This window comes from Natator depressus, chromosome 4, assembly GCF_965152275.1.
Source record: "Natator depressus isolate rNatDep1 chromosome 4, rNatDep2.hap1, whole genome shotgun sequence".
NCBI lineage: Eukaryota > Metazoa > Chordata > Testudines > Cheloniidae > Natator > Natator depressus.
This window is the reverse complement of record NC_134237.1, coordinates 123073055-123090395: the sequence shown is the minus strand read 5'-3', so window position 1 is coordinate 123090395 and position 17341 is coordinate 123073055. Positions and strand designations below refer to the sequence as shown.

Sequence of the window (17341 nt, the reverse complement as noted above, 5' to 3'; positions counted from 1 at the left end):
TTTCTTTTCCAATCTTAAGCCAGAAAAAAGAAAAGCGCCCATTCCCTCAACATGCAAAACAGAGAAATGGCCTTCTGTAGTCTTTGTATACTCTGCTGGGGGCAAAATTCAAAGCATTAACAAAGAATTCTTCCATCTATCTAATGACAGGTTTCAGAGTAGCAGCCGTGTTAGTCTGTATTCACACACAAAAAAAGAGTACTTGTGATACCTTAGAGACTAACAGATTTATTTGGTGCCACAAGTACTCCTTTTCTTTATCCATCTATCTACTGCATCTCACTAGTTATGGAAAAACCTCTTCTGTCACTATAAAAGTGTCTGCATTACAGCACTGCTGCAGCACTGCATGTGTAGCGCTTGTAGGGTAGACAGATCCACAGTCAGGCCAATGTGAAAAGGAATTGGAGAGAAAAGGCAGAGAGCAAAAGGAGAAACCAACAGGGGAAAAATGATAGAAATGGATAGAGAAAAAGAAAGAGATCACTCCAAACTACACTGAATCTGAATCACTCCAAACTACATCTGAATTTCTGCCTCACGCATCTTTTAAGGATAAAAGGCTTTCCATTGTCCCACCTTGGGGGTGGTGTGATGCCCACCCCCTCAGGGGGTAGCTCCAGCAGAGGATCCAGATAACCAAACCCGTTCAGCAAATGCAACATAAATTTGTTAGTCTCTAAGGTGCCACAAGTACTCCTCGTTTTTAGCCAGATACTCTGGCCATTACAGAAGAGTTGAGAATCATGACCATACCCCTTTGGGTTGCTAGTGCCAATGAGGGTGATAGGAGGAACTGCAATCGTCCCCAGAGCCTGTGTGAGGAAGAGCAAGGTGTGGAGTCTTCTTGTGCACTCTCCTCCATAAGCACCCAAACAGTGGCTGGGCACATTGTGACTCTAAAACTTTTCCTCTATTGAAAGAACGAGGAGAACTTGTGACAAGCACTCCTCGTTCTTTTTGCTGATATAGACTAACACGGCTACCACTCTGAAACCTTTTTCTCTATTAAGTACATTCTTAACTTTGACAGTAATTAGTTCTGCTGCTGGGTAAATGGGGGTGAGAGGCAATTTTTTTTGTAGTGGTGTATTTATATCACATGGCTATAGATTTGGAGTTACCAACACAACTATCATGCATCCGACAAAGTGGGTATTCACCCACAAAAGCTCATGCGCCAATACGTCTGTTAGTCTATAAGGTGCCACAGGACTCTTTGCCACTTTTACAGATCCAGACTAACACGGCTACCCCTCTGAAGCTTAATTATCATAAAAGGTGCCTGCGGGTCATTCCTGCAGCCTCTTACAGAGAGTGACCAGGAGCATAACCTGACTGGCTAACTCACTGCAGTTTTGTTGTAGCTGTGTGTGTCAGTCCCAGGATCTCTCTCTAATGTCCTGGGACGGACACAGATACAACACTCCACCTTGTCTCTCTAACTCACTGGAGGCAGATTAGTAGCCACCTATGACTGAGTGCTAAAATCCTAATCACCAGACAAGGATGGCTGGCAATATGCCTGCAGTGATTTGCAAAGAACAGGCTATGGCATACCTACTGTCATTGAAACAAACCAATATAGTTCAGAGGATTTAAAAACGTCTAGGGTGAAGATGGGGATAGTAACATTTGGGAGGGAAGGGAAGAAAAATCCTACTTTATTCAGTAGTCACAGCAAGAGGGAAAAAGTGCCAGCAGCGGTGACCTTTCTACGGTATGGCCTACGTTCTCAAAAATGTCTGCCCTTCCACTTTGGGTGCCTAAATTTAAGATATCTTGAGCCAGATGTGATAGGTATCCACAGTTCCCATTAAAGTCAACTGTTTATGGAGGGTCTTGGTACCCCTGCAGAACAGGCCATAGGCATCTCAAATTGGGCCCCCAAATATTGAAGCACCCAAACATAGTGGATTCACTTGAAAATGCGTGCCAAGACATCCTCCTAAGAAGAAAACAAACAGATTGAGAGAATGAGCAGCAAACCCTCAAAACAGGAAATTGATCAACATAACTACAACCAGTTAAATCTGATCATAACGACTCAAAGAACAATTACCGTTAACAGGGCAATGGCATGCTTAAAAAGAGGGAAATTAACCCTTACAACAGGTATACTCATCCTCACCATTCAGCAGTGAGATAGAAAGGATGAACATATTTGCAAAATGAAGAGTTGCTCAACATCATTAAGGATTGCAGAAGATTGTAAGACAATAGTATTGTCTTACAATCTATTTAACCCTTAAAATGTTTTATTCTTTGGCAATGGTATACAGTGGAAATACTGGTAGTCTCTCTTCTACTGATATAAAAAAAGCAAAATTTTTCTCAATTACTTGTACGTGGAATTCACCCTGACTTATTTATTGCTAGACAAATACTATATTAAAAAGAAATTAAAAGTGAGCATATATGTGTCAATAATTTAAAGTAAAATAATTATTAGGCTGTAATTATCAAAACTACTGTTATAAATCCAGGAAATCCAGAGTTAAGGTTAAATTTAAAATAAATCCACACAAGCTACAGTATAGAAATGCTCAGTTAGGGCACCTAAATGGTCTTTTTTTTGTCCTATAGTGATGCCATGTAATAACCATTTTGATTGTTAATGCAAATAAACAATCATATGCAGTGTTATTTATTATTAGAGAATATTATTTCAGACTGAAGAAACTTTCAGTTATTAAGAATAATAGAAAAAAACTACCATTATTCCTATGCATGAGATAAAGGTGAATTTTAACTATATGAAATGTTTGAAGAGTATGTGTGATCTCACTGAGATCACTTGAGACTATAAAAAGATTTCATACTTAATGCTAAATTTCTTAAAATATTGATTTCTGGCTGAGTAAAGTGAGGTCTTACACTAGTTGGCATTTCTCTGGCTGTCATATGATGACTTAACATTGCACGAAATTATCCCGAAGTGTACCATGGCCTGACCCACTCCCTCTGCACCTTTGTAAGGGATGGTGCAGTGTATATACAATTCCTTCTAGTGGTCTCACTGTGGCAGTGAAACTCTGCACCACCCATAGCATAGACCAATTAATTTTTTTAACGTTTCCAGAAAAATACGCAATCATTACATTTGTTTAAATCGGTTACTTCAATTGAACAAAGGAATACCTAGCGTCATACTGTCTTTATACAGTATAGCCATAAAACTGAAAGTAAGGAGTAATGAAACAGCAGATACTAACAAACAAAAGAGTAATTAGCAAATGAATGCTATTGCCTACTCAAGTCAGAGACCATTTAGCTCCAATGATCTGTTCTGCCACCAGAACATCAACCTGTTTTTAAAAAAAAGATTGGCTAATTCAGAATCATAAGAAATGCAAATGAAAGAATGAAAACACTGAGAGCTCTGATCTGGAAACTACAGGAACTTGCAACTACTGAAAACAGATCAGGGGCCTTTTGCGTCAAGTATTTTAACCCCACCATTGAAAAACATACATACTATGCATCAGATTTGATTGACAATACCAAGAGCTTCTTCTGCATTGCTCTGTGTAGTGATTTAAACCTGTGCAAAGTGAGTTCAAAATTCCTTTGAGCTCATTTTGCACAAGTGTAAATGACGATACAAGGCAGATGGCAGTGGAGAATCAGGCTGAACATCTATTGTGTAGAGAAATGGAAGGATTTGCTTGTATGATATAAGCGAAAAAAACAGACTTTTCTTTTTAACATAAAATGTGTTGCATTCATTTATTAGGCAAATGGATTATATATTATCTAATCTACATTAGAGAAATTTGCACCAGTGTTAACTACACCTATGTAGACATATTACACAGCTGTGAAGTGGGGCTTCCATTGGTGCAGTTTACTCATATACCCAGATTACAGCCAAACTATACAGATGTAATTAACACTGGTGCAAATTTCTCTAATATAGACCAGGCTTATGATTTGAATAAGTGCATACAACATTTTTGTTATAAGAAGTATCTCTCTATCTTCTTGAGCTTATCTTATGAAAGTAAAATCCTTTCACCAATTCTTATACTGACAGAAGAGGGGGGAAAAAAACAAATGTAAGAATCACATTGACTGTAATGATCTTGTACATTTTAATACGTGCAGAATAAAAATGTGATTCTCTTGCATATAAATCTAGGTCTATGTCTGCAACTTATTAGTGTAACTGAGCACAGAATTTGCCCCCAAGAGTAGGTAGGCAATTTATTTGTAGAATTCCACTTACTGGTAAGTAACCTAGTTTTCCCACTTCAGTGTTTTCCTGCGGGAATCACCAGTGTGTTTCATCTCTCAAAAAATAATATAGTTTGGGAGTTTTATATTTCCATGTAACATTGTACAAAACTGAAGACACAAGAAAAGATGAGGAAATTCTATGTGTAAATACACAGATTGGGAGCATGGCAGTTTTGTTAGGGTTACATTCAGACTTCCATTTTAAGCCCTACTTTCTACTCAGCTGTAATAATTTTAATTTTGGAAGAAATTATTTGACTGAAAACATGCTATTAATATATGCTAGGAGACCTTGAAAATTACAAACAAACCCTTTCAGGTGGTACTTAATCCAAATTTAGCTATATTAAAATTTTACAACAGTGTCATGTTTCTTTGGCCACTTTTTTCTCAGCACAGGAAATGTTTAAGAACTCCAAATTTCATACTCGTAGGCAGGGCTCTATACACTTGAGCATAGGGTAGTTTTCATAGAAAAGTCATTAAAAAAAGTTATTAATGAATCTTCATCATTATGGACAGGACCCCTCCAACCACTTTGAAATTAAAGCTTTAATTGTTGGGTGATTAAAACTTTAATCACTTGATGATTAAAGTTACCATTACTAAGCAATTAGCACTTAAAGTTTTAAGTGCTAACCACTTAACTGCTAAATGCATTTCAAGTGAAGATGTACCATTAAACACATCTGTAAAAACTCCCATGAACATTAAAAGCTATAGAAATACAAAGTTAAGAGTTATATAAACTAGTGGTTCTCAACCTTTTTTGGACCAGGACCCATTTGTAAACATGGATGATCAGGCCTGACCAGTGAATAGCTTAAGTAGAAAATATGCAACTGTTTTGGCCCCAACATCCTTATTACCCATTACGCAGCATCATCATCCCCTCCTACCTGCTGCTTTGTATACGCAGCCTTAGCCCTGTCATGAACCTTGCAATTGCTGTAACCTCTCCCCTGTTTACTTCCTCACCCATGGTTTGGTGCTCTGTGCATCCTCCCCAGGAGCAGGGTACCAGCCCGCAGCAGAGCGCAGACCCAGAGCCTCCACCTCTGCATCCAGTTCTCTGTGGGGTACTGAGCCCAGCTGTCCCTGAGCTGTCCAACTTTACCAACTTTTCTGGAAAGGCCAAACATGGTGTGCCAACCCCCCAGCTTCGTAGCAAGCCTTGCTCAGCCCCCAAGAGAGCCCAGTGATTCTGCTAGCATGTGCATGGGCAGTTCCGGCCCCACCACAAGCACCCAGTGTGCAAGGTGAAGTTTGCATGGGCACATGCAGGGTGCCAGAGGGCCAGGTGCAGTGGCTGCAAAGGCGCCCTGCACAGACTCTCCCCTTTACACAGCTCCTCTGGGACTCTAGCCCTTCGGGACTTTGCTTTTCAAGGCAGGAATAATCCCCCTTCCTACCCTGAAGTGCTTACCAGCTGCCCCAGGTCAGGAAGGAGCTGCTTGGGGGCAGCCTCCCTCTCAGGGCTGCTGCAGCCCAAGGCCAGGTGATGAACCCAGAGTGCTGAAGTTGCCCAGCAGCATTTGGGGAACAGTGCTAGGGCTGGGCAGAAAACCTTGGCAGCTCCCTCTTGCCTGTGCTTGCCTTCCTCCCCTGCAGATTTCCATCTCCTGCTCTCTCACCTGCTTCCCGCCCAGAGTTGCAACATGTCCTCTGACAAGAGCAGTGGTCCGCTTGCAATGCAACTGGGTGCCAGGAGAGGCCACCACGCACATGACAGAAATAGGCGGGTGGGCCAATAGTCCCTGCTACATCCCTTTCTGAGGCAGTCAGCTGCGGGGGCAGGGATGTGAGACCCCCGCTTTCCAGTGCAGTCTTTCCCAGAATTCTTTGAGCGTTGCATTCGATTGGCTAATCGGTGGCACCTGCGTATTCAAATAACTTCATTGGCATGCATAGTGTTAACATTCAGTGAAGCACAAACAGCATCTATTTAAAAAAAATTAAATGAAAAATATGATCTATTTTTAAAGTTTGGTTGCAACCCTTTTATACATTCTTGCGACCCACTTTTGGATCGTGACCCATAGGTTGAGAAACACTGATATAAACCACTGACACCAACCTTAACATCCAGTTCACAGACCATTAAAAGAGGTAGATTCTCCTTGACTAGCAAACATTAAGGCCCCAATTCTGAAAAGACCTACAAGGTGCTTAATGTTATAACTTTGCATCTGGATTTATGTTTCTACTTGAAAAACCAATCCAAACTTACATCAAAGTCATAGATTTTAAGGCCAAAAAGGACCATTAGATCATTTAGCCCAGCAGTTCTCATCTGAGGGGGAAAATGCATCCAACTTTCTAGGGTGCATTGGCAAGCCTTCTCACTCATTCACAGGATCACAATGCCACTCATTCCAATTTGGCACAGCTGCCTCGCCAACATGAGGGAGGTGGCGGCTGGGCTAACTTGAGTGAGTGGTATTGTGACCTGGCACAAGGGTTGTAATGCCTGTTCATACTCTTCAATGCTAATATTGAGAAATACTGTCCTGAAAACTTTGTGGCTATTAAGGTATGCACTTTTAAAAGATTTCCTACCCTATTCACAGCTAGACAGCAGTATCAGCAAGACTGATTTATTTAAAGTAGAATCCCTTTTATTGGAATCAACATTTTAATGACTCCAGTTCCATCTTGATTACATTGGAAAGACCCATTTTATGAGGAGGAGGTGCCTCCTACTAAAATAAATAAAAAAAAAAAGGCTGAGAACCCCAATCTAGTCTGACCTTCCGTATAACACAGGACACAGAATTGCATCTAGTTATTCCTGTAGTGTAGTTCTTACATGTTTTTTCTCCCTGTCAAGCTTTTTCTTTGAGTTTAATGGGAGTTGTGTATGACCTTTTAAATAATAATATAAATTTGTGCAAAATTTTACTTACAATTCCCACTGAGTTACATAGCAGCTGTGGGCTCTCAGCAGCTTTGAAATTCATGTTGCTTTTATTTAGGTCTCTAAACTCAGGCAACCAAAGTTTGAAAATTTTGACCTGGGATAAACAAGTATTATGTGCTTTGCATCATGAAGTTTGATGGTTTATTACATTAATTCCTGTTTTGAGGTAATGGACATATTTATGATCTGGTATCAAGATTAGCTTTGTCTCCAATTATATTTGTTTAGTTAGAGGTAGAATTATTTTGTACCACCAAGGAAAGAAAAGAAAAGAAAAAAAAAAAAGATAGCCAGATATGCTTATATAGTACTGTGATAGGCAATATGGATACATTTTAGATAGTCATGAGTGGTTAAAATGTCTTGGATTTTTTTAAAATTAGTTGTACGGAAGGCCAGAATGTTTCTAATCTTTGTAGGAGTTAAAGTTAGGTAATACTGTTTTTGTGTACAATTCTCAAAAGAAACTATGCTATGAATGCTAGGGTTCATTCACACTTTGCAATTATTGTGACTGTTAGGCCTTGTCCGCACTAGGATTTAAAAGGTGATGTTAGCCCTTATTTAATATGTTTTAAAAGTCTAAGGTAGGGAAGTAGGGTTGCCAACTCTGACTGAAGTTATTCTGGGAGATTTCCCCCTCCCAAACATGAGTCATTTTCTTAAAATATCCTATTAAAATCTATCTGATTGCTTTCAATAGTCACTGAGAGATTGATACTGATGCTGGGAGACTCCAGGCCAATCCATGCTGTCTTTAAGGTGTTAAATAGGTCAAGTTAAAGCACAGGGACAGACTAGCTAACACAACATCCCACCTTTAAATCCTAGTCTAGACAAAGACAAAAAGGTAGAGTTAAGGTTGTTTGGATTCGAATGATGGAGACGATGCCTTCTACTTACTATTTACACCCAAATCCTCCACAGCTGTAGACTGATGTCTAAATGCTTGGGAAAGGCAAGGCCTCAGGTATGAAATGGAGTGAATTTATAACCAAGGGTGAGAGGCAGCAGAGTGTTTATGACTATTGATCTACAAAAGGATCCAGAAAAGGAGGAAATAGTAGGGAGGGAGCCAGAGCATCTGCCCTGGCAAGCTGAGCCGTGGGTAGCCACAGGGACGTTTAAAAGGGAAAGACTCCCTCCATCCCGCTGCAGAGAGGGAAACACTGTATGGGACTCAGCGCAGCCGCCGCCCAGAGGCCCAGCTGCCCAGCCTGGACAGGGACGGCAGCGCCTGGGGCCACCCCTTAGCGCGGTTTGAGGGCGCAGGAAGTGGGGGGGGAGGCTATGGGGTGCTGAGGGGAGTCGCTCTGCCTTTGGCGGGCGGGGGGTGAACGCGTATGGGGGTTTCACAGGGGCAGCTCCTCAGGTCTATTGAGCCGTGACTCATGAGGTAGGCAAGACACCGCCCCTCCCCGGTTCTCGGGAGTCCCCACCCCCCCGCACTCAGGGGTGCCCTACGGCAGCTTCCCTATCGATCCGTCCTCCAGGCCCCCGCCGTTTGCAAGCAAGGTCCCGTTACCGCCTGTCGCGGGGGCTAGCGGCCCGAGTCAGAGCCTGACCCCGCTCCCGGCCGCTGGGCTACGTCTGCGGGCGGTTCCGTGCGGGGGGATTTGAAACAGCCGCTCCAAGGGCCGCGCGGCGGCGGCATCCAATCAGCGGCGGGGATTTTTCGCGCTGGTTCTGGCCGGAGGAGGGGGCGGGGCCGCCGCGCAGGATTCCCGGAGCCGCCGCCGCTGCTGCTGCCGCCGTTACTGCCGCTGCGTCTTCTCGGCTGCCGCCGTTCGCGGGTATCGAGCCACCGCCTCTCTCCTCGCCCGGCTCCTGTGCGAGAGGATGCGCCAGAGTACAGGTCAGCTGGCCGAGCCCGGCCGGTGTCCCTGGGGCGGGGGGAGGCCCCGGGCACGCTACCGCAGGCCCCGGCTGGAGGCGGGAGCGGCGGCGAGGTTGCCTTGCTTGCTCGCAGGGATGCTGTGCCCTGGCCCCGTGCGCTGCCGTGGGGAGGGAGGGGGAGCGGCTGGCAGCGGGGGTGGCCCGCGGCGCTGAGGCGAGGAGGGAGGGCCCCCAGCTTCTCCATCACCCAACGGCGTTATGCCCCCGGTCTCCCGATCCTCGGGAGAGCCCAGGTTTCCCCCGCTTAGCCGGCTCTCCCAGCCTCCTCCTGGGCTGAGGGGGAGGCTCCCCCAACCTCCCCGGTCCCTCTAGCTCAGCTCCCGCCTCCGGGTGGCTCTCGGGGCCCCCTGCAAGCACCCCCCGGCTTCCCCCCCAGCGCCTGCCCATCCTCCCGCCGGAGGCTGCAGCGGGATTATTGGTGTTAGCTGGGCCTCTGATTCTTGGGTGTTGGAGGAGCGGAAAGGGGCAATGCCGAGACTGGAGTCCCGGCTGTTGCTGCTTCATTCTTTTTCTGGTTACCCCCCACCCTATCTCTTCATCGCTGCTGCAGGAGGCGAGAGAAAATATGACGGGATGGGGTAAGGCGCCTGTCGGTGTCACCTCCCTTCCCAGGGTGAAAATCAATCAGTGCAATATATATGCACGCACACACAAATGGGAGAAAGATCTACTCGAGGCTTTAAAATACTTCGTTAAATGGTGGTGGTGGGTATAAATGTACCCCCCCCATTGCACTGACTAGTGTGTGGTGTTATCATCTGAGGGCTGCTACTGCTGCCTTCCCTGTGGGTAGAACTAGGATTCCATGGCAGCAGGAGTGAGAGAGTAACTCTGGAAATGTATGGAGGGGGAAGCCATGTTTGATTTATTCCTCCACCAAAGACTGGTGTGATGATCCTTATACTTACCCCTGCTGCGGTTCATTCCGGACCTGTATGGGAGGCGAAGGCGATCCCTATTAGAGACGAGGAAATAAAATGTTACTGCCAAGACTTACATGCTCATTGGCTCAGTCTTTATTAAGTATAAGAGGATAGGTCTCTCGTAATTTGAATTGATACTTGTGTGTTAAAAGGGGCAGTGGAACTTGTATTTCCAAGGCCATAGTCATAGCTCATCCGTTGTGGGTTATAGCTCTGGGAGTGGGGGAGGGAATTCACCACACTTCTTGATTTTATTTATACTTGGTTCTTTCAAAATATGTCTGCTAAAAGGAGGGGCAAATACTATCAAATGTATAGGAGCAGTAAATAGATATTGTATTAAAACAGATTTAAGGAAAAAAGGGCCATTTGCTAACAGACCAGTTAGACAAACATGAGGCAGGTATAAGGCACTGCCTGTTTCTTGAATATTTTCCTATTGCTTTGTGCATTAAAATTGGTTTATAATTATTCTTAAATTTAAGATTGAATGCTGCCTATGCTGAATAAACAGGGTCTCTTATGAAAGGGAGATTGAGTCTTTTCAAACCTAAGACAGCAGCCCCATAGTGTAAGTTAGCTATGAAGTGTTTGTGTGGATTTTGCAAGATCAGCTTGCTGGTAGTTCATGTATCATTGTTGTGCTTAGTAAAGGTCCCTTAAATGTGGGAAATACTATTAAATCTGATCAAATAAATTTGCTCTTCTTCAGTATCTAAATACTGTTGTAGTGGAATCTTTATAAACTAATTGTTGAAATTATTATTTATTGTGGTAGTGCCTTGGAAACAGAACAAATGTACCTGAATAAACTCTCCAGTACCATTTAATGAAATTATTTGACCTGTTGGATGTGCTTGGTGAATAAAACTGCTTTGGAGCAGTACTAGTCAGTGCTCAAATACGCACTAAGAACTAAAATGTGACTTATGTTGGATTTATGTGCCAGTGTAGAGCCACAAGGAGTGTTGATGAAATTTTTTAGGTGATATTAATTTATAATTAAATAGTCTTCACCTCTTGGGTAGAAATAAGTTATTTCTTGTTAAGAATATGGGAATAAACATTCACTGCCACCATTACACTCTCTTAGAAATATGCAAATATTGACAGGTTAATAAAACATAAATTTATCCAATACCTTAATTAAATGGAAATGTCAAAAAGGTATAAGTACCGTTTTATTTCCGGTAATTGGAGTGTAGGGGAAGTACTAATACTGACAGTTCATAGTAGTTTTTAGAGTTGAAATTAGTCAAATTAAAAATATAACTATATTTAAACTACTCTCAAATAACTAAGAATCCAACAGTAATGATGTTACAGAAAATGAAAAATGATAGTGTTTAATATCTTTACAATCATGTAAAATTTCTTTGTCTTGGTATCATTTCAAATATCAGACTATTACCTTAAAAATTGTGTTAGGCCTATGAGACTCTGGCTTCTAAGACATGGGGTTTAATTATTTTAGGCTGGGAACTTAAAAGGGGCTATGATGTATCTTGCTTAAAAGGCTTACTGAGTTCTAAAATTATGCATTCAACAAAACAGTGCAGGCCTGAAAGAGAGAGCTGTTACTATGTCCCATTGTTTGTGGCTCATTCACTTCTCACTTTTGCTTTGAATGTATTGTGTTTCTTTCATGCCACTAGTATTAATATGTATCTAAATCTAGGCCTCAGTCCTGCAATCTGATGTGTGTGGACCCTTGTGCTCAAGTAAAAATACTTTATTGGTACTCCATAGAGGCAAAAGGCTCCACCTGCCTTGGTCGGATTGCTGGAGAGTTGTGTATGCTGTAAATATTATAGCAGCCCTGCCATCTCCAGTCATTTCTTCTTTTTGATGCTTACATAATTGCACAACAGAATTTTAAATTTAAAGTATAAATATTAAAGACTTGCAAACTTATGCAAATTGCAGGCATTTCCTCCACAGAACTCTGTAAAGCATCTGACTTCTTATAGGGAAAAAACTCAAATCCCCAGAAGAGCTGAGCACTGCACTGTGGAACGCTTCTTAGCTGGTGCCAATGTAAGCAATATGCATACCCTGATATTCAAGAAGTCTTTCTAATGGAATAAATTTGGTATTCAATAGAAAATTTGACTGTTGGCGTATTTGTCTAAGCTTTTGTGCCACACTCATCACTGTACTATCCTGTGCTTATTTAAATCTTTTAGCTTCATTACATTTTTGTAAGGAATAACAGGCTAAGACAAATGAGATGGCTGTGTGGCTTGGTGTATGTTCACCTGCGTAAGAGATCTGAATGTATAATTGTCTTTTATCTTTTGACCAATGAAGAGTGGACATATTTAGGCAGAATAAAGTGGATAAGCACATCTACTTTTCTAACAAACATCTTATTTTCTTGTCAGTGGAGTGGCTTTGAAGCCTATGTGTGTCCTCACCGAAGAAAGCTTGACATCTCTGCTGTATAGTTGGCGAAGAGAAGGTGAAATATGGCACCCAAGGATGAATGGCCAAATGGGGAGGAGAACCAAATTAAAAATGTACATATCTAGCAAATTGTGAATGGGTGGGTTTCATTTTGTAGTTAAAGTAGAAAATGAATAGTTGGGAGGCCTTTGTGATTGACAACAGAAAGAAAACGGAAGAAAAGTGTATTGAAATGTAAGAAACGCACCTTCAATCCATAGAGATATTGTCAACTTCAAAATCATACTTCTCTCACTTTTTTAACCTATAGTTATTACAAGTAGCACCTAAGATAAAGTATAATTATACAAAAATCAATTATTTTTATTTCAGATTACTTTGTGCATTTGACAAAAATTGAGAAAATAATAAAAATGGGAAAATGTGATAGTAAAAATTTTAAACTACTTTTAATGTTTTGTTTGGCTGACTAGATTTCAAGTTGATAGTGACCCTTTTGAAATGAGCATATAGACTTTACCCTATTAACGTAGGGAAACTTAACTTTTTTTTTTTTAAAGGGGGGCTGTAATATATATGAAATTTTAAGATAGGATAGGTGGCATGCACTTGCAAACTGAATGCTGGGCTTTGTGTCATGTGTTCCTATTCTATACCCTACATTCTCAAAACAAAAAGGACAGACGGACAAAGTACTGAGATACCCAAGAATTATGGAGTGCAGATGTCTTGCACATCTCAATACCCTGTGCCTGTTGATGATAAATGAATGCGTACAATGTGCATCAGTGTGCTCACCATCAAATATCTTACCTGATAAATGTCAATTTCAATGTTAGGGTTACGAAATCAGTGTTTCTATAGTGTGTATAAAAAGCTACCTCTTACTATGAAGGGAAAAATATAATAAGAGTATCCAATAAAAGAATAAATATTTTAAATATGTTTTCTCTTTGCCATAAACCAATAACTGTTAACTGTATTGCACCAAAAGTAAGTCTTCTGTGGTTGTGTTTTTTAGTGATTAAAAATAACAAAGTTGTATGGGAGTTATTTAGATAGGCCATGCTATAATGGGCCATAACATTGAATGTAGACATTTTAAAGCATCTGCCTGAACATTTCATAGCAGTGTATTCTGTAATTACTTTAACTGGCTAAAAGGTCTGGAAAGGTGACATGTTAGCTTATACGTATTTCAAAGCTTTCTAATGTTGGGCAGAATTCCTTAGCCTTGGAGCACAGTTGACATATAAGCACTGGTGTTTGACATAATTTGAAACTAAGCAATAAACTATATAGGTGGTTAAAAGAGTGTAAAGTTACAAGGTTTCCCCAACAGGTTGTTGTCCTGTTTCTATTGTTTTTTCCCCCTACACTTCAACTATCCTTTCTTTAACTTAACATAAGGTGATGTTTGGTACTAAAAATCAATTGAACTTCCACTTCTGTAGCACAGACTGTAGCTATTTGGTGTAATTCCTCCCATTACAAACATTGGAGGGATGGGAGGAAAGCGAAAAATTATATGCATAGGGAGGTATAAAGCATCAGATGGTAGTCATATTAAAGATACCTAGATAGAAAGCCAAAGGGCTAATTGCCCCCATAACTGATTTTTAAAAAAATTTTTTTTTAAACTGCATGCTCTCTCATGGTGCCTACTTAAGAAATAGCTACTAACTGAAAAATACAGAAGTCTTTTCTTAAGTCTGACTATTTAAACTTCTTCATAAAGAACTCTTAATCAGGTTAAAAGGACCTTACATAATGGCCTTAGAATCTATAGCCTGCTTTGTGTGTCCGTAGAAGCTACATTCAGTTTGTCTGCTGAGTGAAGTCTTTAAAGTAGCCACAAGTTTGATGCCTCTGTTATCTCAACAGAGAAACTGGCCCGCCTCTGAAACTTGCTTCAGTCTGTACCCCTTGTCAGAATTTTTTGTGGCAAGCTTATGTTAAGTATTTACATCTCCAGTCAATAATTAAAAACATACACAACAAATTACAAACTTACACTTGAAAACAATAAACGATGTAGTTTTATTCAACATTCGAAGTACTGAGATCAAGATTCCATTTTTCTTTTGCAACAATTGATAATATCACAAACAGAAAAATGAGCATTATCCTTTTGTCTTCATCCTGTCTGTGTTTTATAATGAACCAGTGTTCAAGGAATAGAAGATGAGGGCTAAGTAAGATCTTTTAAAAAATAATATTTAAAATCAATTTGAAATATTATGGAAAAACTGATGTGATAGAAGAATAAAGGAATTGACTAATAATTTTAAGAATCCTGGTAAACAAAGCAGTACATGCACATAATCTCCTGTCATAGTGTACAGACCCTGAATGATTTACTGCCAGGTTTGTGATAAGTAGTGAACAAATGTTCTTTGAAATGTTATTCTAGTGTGTATTAGTTTGAGGAGCAAAGGTTTGAGATCATGAAACTTGCCACCTTGATGATATACTATTGAAGCACTGTCCACACTGGCATTCAGAAAAGGCTAAATCAGAGTGTTATCTCTATAGAAATGAATGCCCAGGTTATAGTCTCATAATGGAGACAAGAAGCAGCATATAAATCCTTAAGAGATCAAAGCCAGTATGGGCCTTGAGGAACAGTACAGAATATAAGGTTAGAATATGGATCACTACACTGTAAGTTCAAAAATGGTAGCACCCACAAACTTTGAATCAAATACTTTAGAAAAATTACAGCTCTAATTGAAGAATTTCCTATGAGAAATATGGATTGCCAAAAGTTGTGTTTTGGTAGCTTTTATGAGTGAACTGAAAACACTTTTTTTTTTTTTTCCCAACAGGCAAAATACTGCTGAACAAAAAACTGAGTATGATCAGTATAGTATTTGGGTTTTATAAAGGCATAATATAAAATCCCTGTGTAAGCTTCGAGATACTTCATTGTCAAAAGTTGTCAGGCATCACAGATCTTAATCTTACTGGGGTAGGATCTTGAAGCAAGTTCTGAAGAAAACGTTCTCAGTACTTGTTAATGGAAATCAGTTTTACTTTCTAAATTATCCTTTTTGCTGATGTAACCCATACTGAAAACAGACTATCTTAATAATGTATTTACAGATTTGCCAAACATTAGGAACAAGAGAGGAACAAAGTGTAGATCCACTACTTAGTGGGGAAGGAGAGCTAATAATGGACAGCACCAAGAAGTGTGAGATGTTCTGCTTCATTCTCTGCTAAAAAGGTTAATTGTGTTAACGCAAGGGGAAGGAATGTACGCCAGAATAGGGGAAGAAGGGGTTAAAGAATATTTTGATAAGTTAGATGTATTCAAGTCAGCAGAGCCTGACAAAATTCACTCTCAGGTCCTTACAAAACTAGCTGAAACAATCTCAGAACCATTAGTAATTATCTCTGAGAACTTACGGAGGACGGGAGAGGTCCCAGAGGACTGTAGAAGGGCAAACATAGTATCTACTATTTATTTAGGAAGTTTTGACCAGTTGACAAAACCTTGCCATATAAATACCAGAAACAAAGCAATCATTACAACAATTAGCTTTTATTTGAAGAGACATTATAAAGGAATATAGTCAGTGCTTTCTATTTACCAGAGTATTACCATATTACAAAGTGAGCATCATTACAACACGTGTGTTGTTTCTGGTGGCTTTATTAGATAGTGAAATCTCTATACACACATTTAACAGACCAGGCATGTATGTAAAATGTTAATATTTAAAAAATAATTGGACAGATGTGCTGGGTTTTTGCAAGTGAATGTACTTTGCCTGAGTATTGAATAAAAGGTAACCATGTATTTATCTGTCCTCTGCCTATTTTGCTGAGTACATAATTAGTATGTTAACTTTTCCATTACAACTTCCTGTAGTGTGTGTGTATTTAATTTTGAACTATTCCTCTATGGTTGGACTGTTTTATTTTCCCTGTGAGAGGCTCTCAGTAGTTGAACAACTCATAGTATCTATCTTGAAAAACAGGAACAAAGAGGACCCAGGGATTTATAGACCAGTCAGCCTAACTTGGGTTCCTGAAAAGGTACTGGAAGAAATGATCAAACAATTAATTTGTAAGTACCTAGAGGATAATAGGCTGAAAAGTAATAGCCAGCATGGATTTGTCAAGAACAAATCATGCTAAATCAACCTAATTTCCTTTAACGATAGGGTTACAGGCCTAGTAGATGTGGGGAATAGAGAGGGGAGAAGCAGTAGGTGGGATAGATCATGATTTTGGTTATGCTTTTGTCACAGTCCCTTACGGCATTCTCATAAGAAAACTAGGGAAATGTGGATTGGAGATGAAATTACTGTAAGGTGGCTTAACAACTGCTTGAAGAACCATACTCAGAATAGTTATCAATAGTTTGCTATCAACTGGAGGCCATATCTAGTGGGATCCTGCAGGGGTCTGTCTTGTCTGGTACAACTGTATTTAGTATTTTCATTAATGACTTGCAATATGGAATGAAGAGTCTGCTTATAAAATTATGGATGACTCCAAGCTGGGAGCGGTTGCTTGCACTTTGCACTTGCACATTCAAAATAACCTTGATAAATTGAAAAATTGATCTGAAATCAACAAGATGAAATTCAGTAAAGAAAAGTGCAAAGTACTACACTTGAGAAGAAAAAAGATCAAATGTACAACTACAAAATGGGAAATATCTGGCTCGGCAGCAGTACTGCAGAAAAGGATGTGGGGATTATAGTGAATCACATATTGAACATGAGCTAACAATGTGGTGCAGTTGTGAAAAAAGGTACTGTCATTTTGGGGTGACAGGCATGTCATATGTAAGACATGGAAGGTAACTGTTCTGCTCTTCTTGGCACTGGTGAGCTCTCAGCTGGAGTTCTGTCCCATTCTGGACACCACACTTGAAGAAGGATATGGGGTATTACAAAGAAGATGGTGATCAGTTGTTCTCTGGGTCCATTTGAATGTAGGA

General features: G+C 40.5%; 1 protein-coding gene and 1 long non-coding RNA gene across 9 annotated transcripts in view; one reads left to right on the top strand and one right to left on the bottom strand.

Moving 5' to 3' along the window:
- Window positions 1-1766: 1766 nt before the first annotated feature.
- On the bottom strand, window positions 1767-8096 carry LOC141985991 (uncharacterized). Its single transcript, XR_012639090.1, has 3 exons — window positions 8063-8096; window positions 5874-6116; window positions 1767-1948 (listed from the first exon to the last, which is right to left on the bottom strand). It is a non-coding gene; the product is annotated as an uncharacterized LOC141985991 (long non-coding RNA).
- A 750-nt stretch (window positions 8097-8846) lies between these two features.
- NSD2 (nuclear receptor binding SET domain protein 2) overlaps window positions 8847-17341 on the top strand; it is a 147683-nt gene continuing 139188 nt past the window's right edge. For 2 of the 8 annotated variants that reach the window (XM_074951821.1, XM_074951820.1), the window contains exons 1-2: window positions 8877-9014; window positions 12363-12523. The gene's annotated coding sequence lies outside the window, so the exon portion shown is untranslated. Of the gene's footprint in view, window positions 9015-9478; window positions 9634-12362; window positions 12524-17341 lie in introns of those variants that run through there. The other 6 variants (XM_074951817.1, XM_074951825.1, XM_074951819.1 and 3 more) reach the window with 5 other exon arrangements.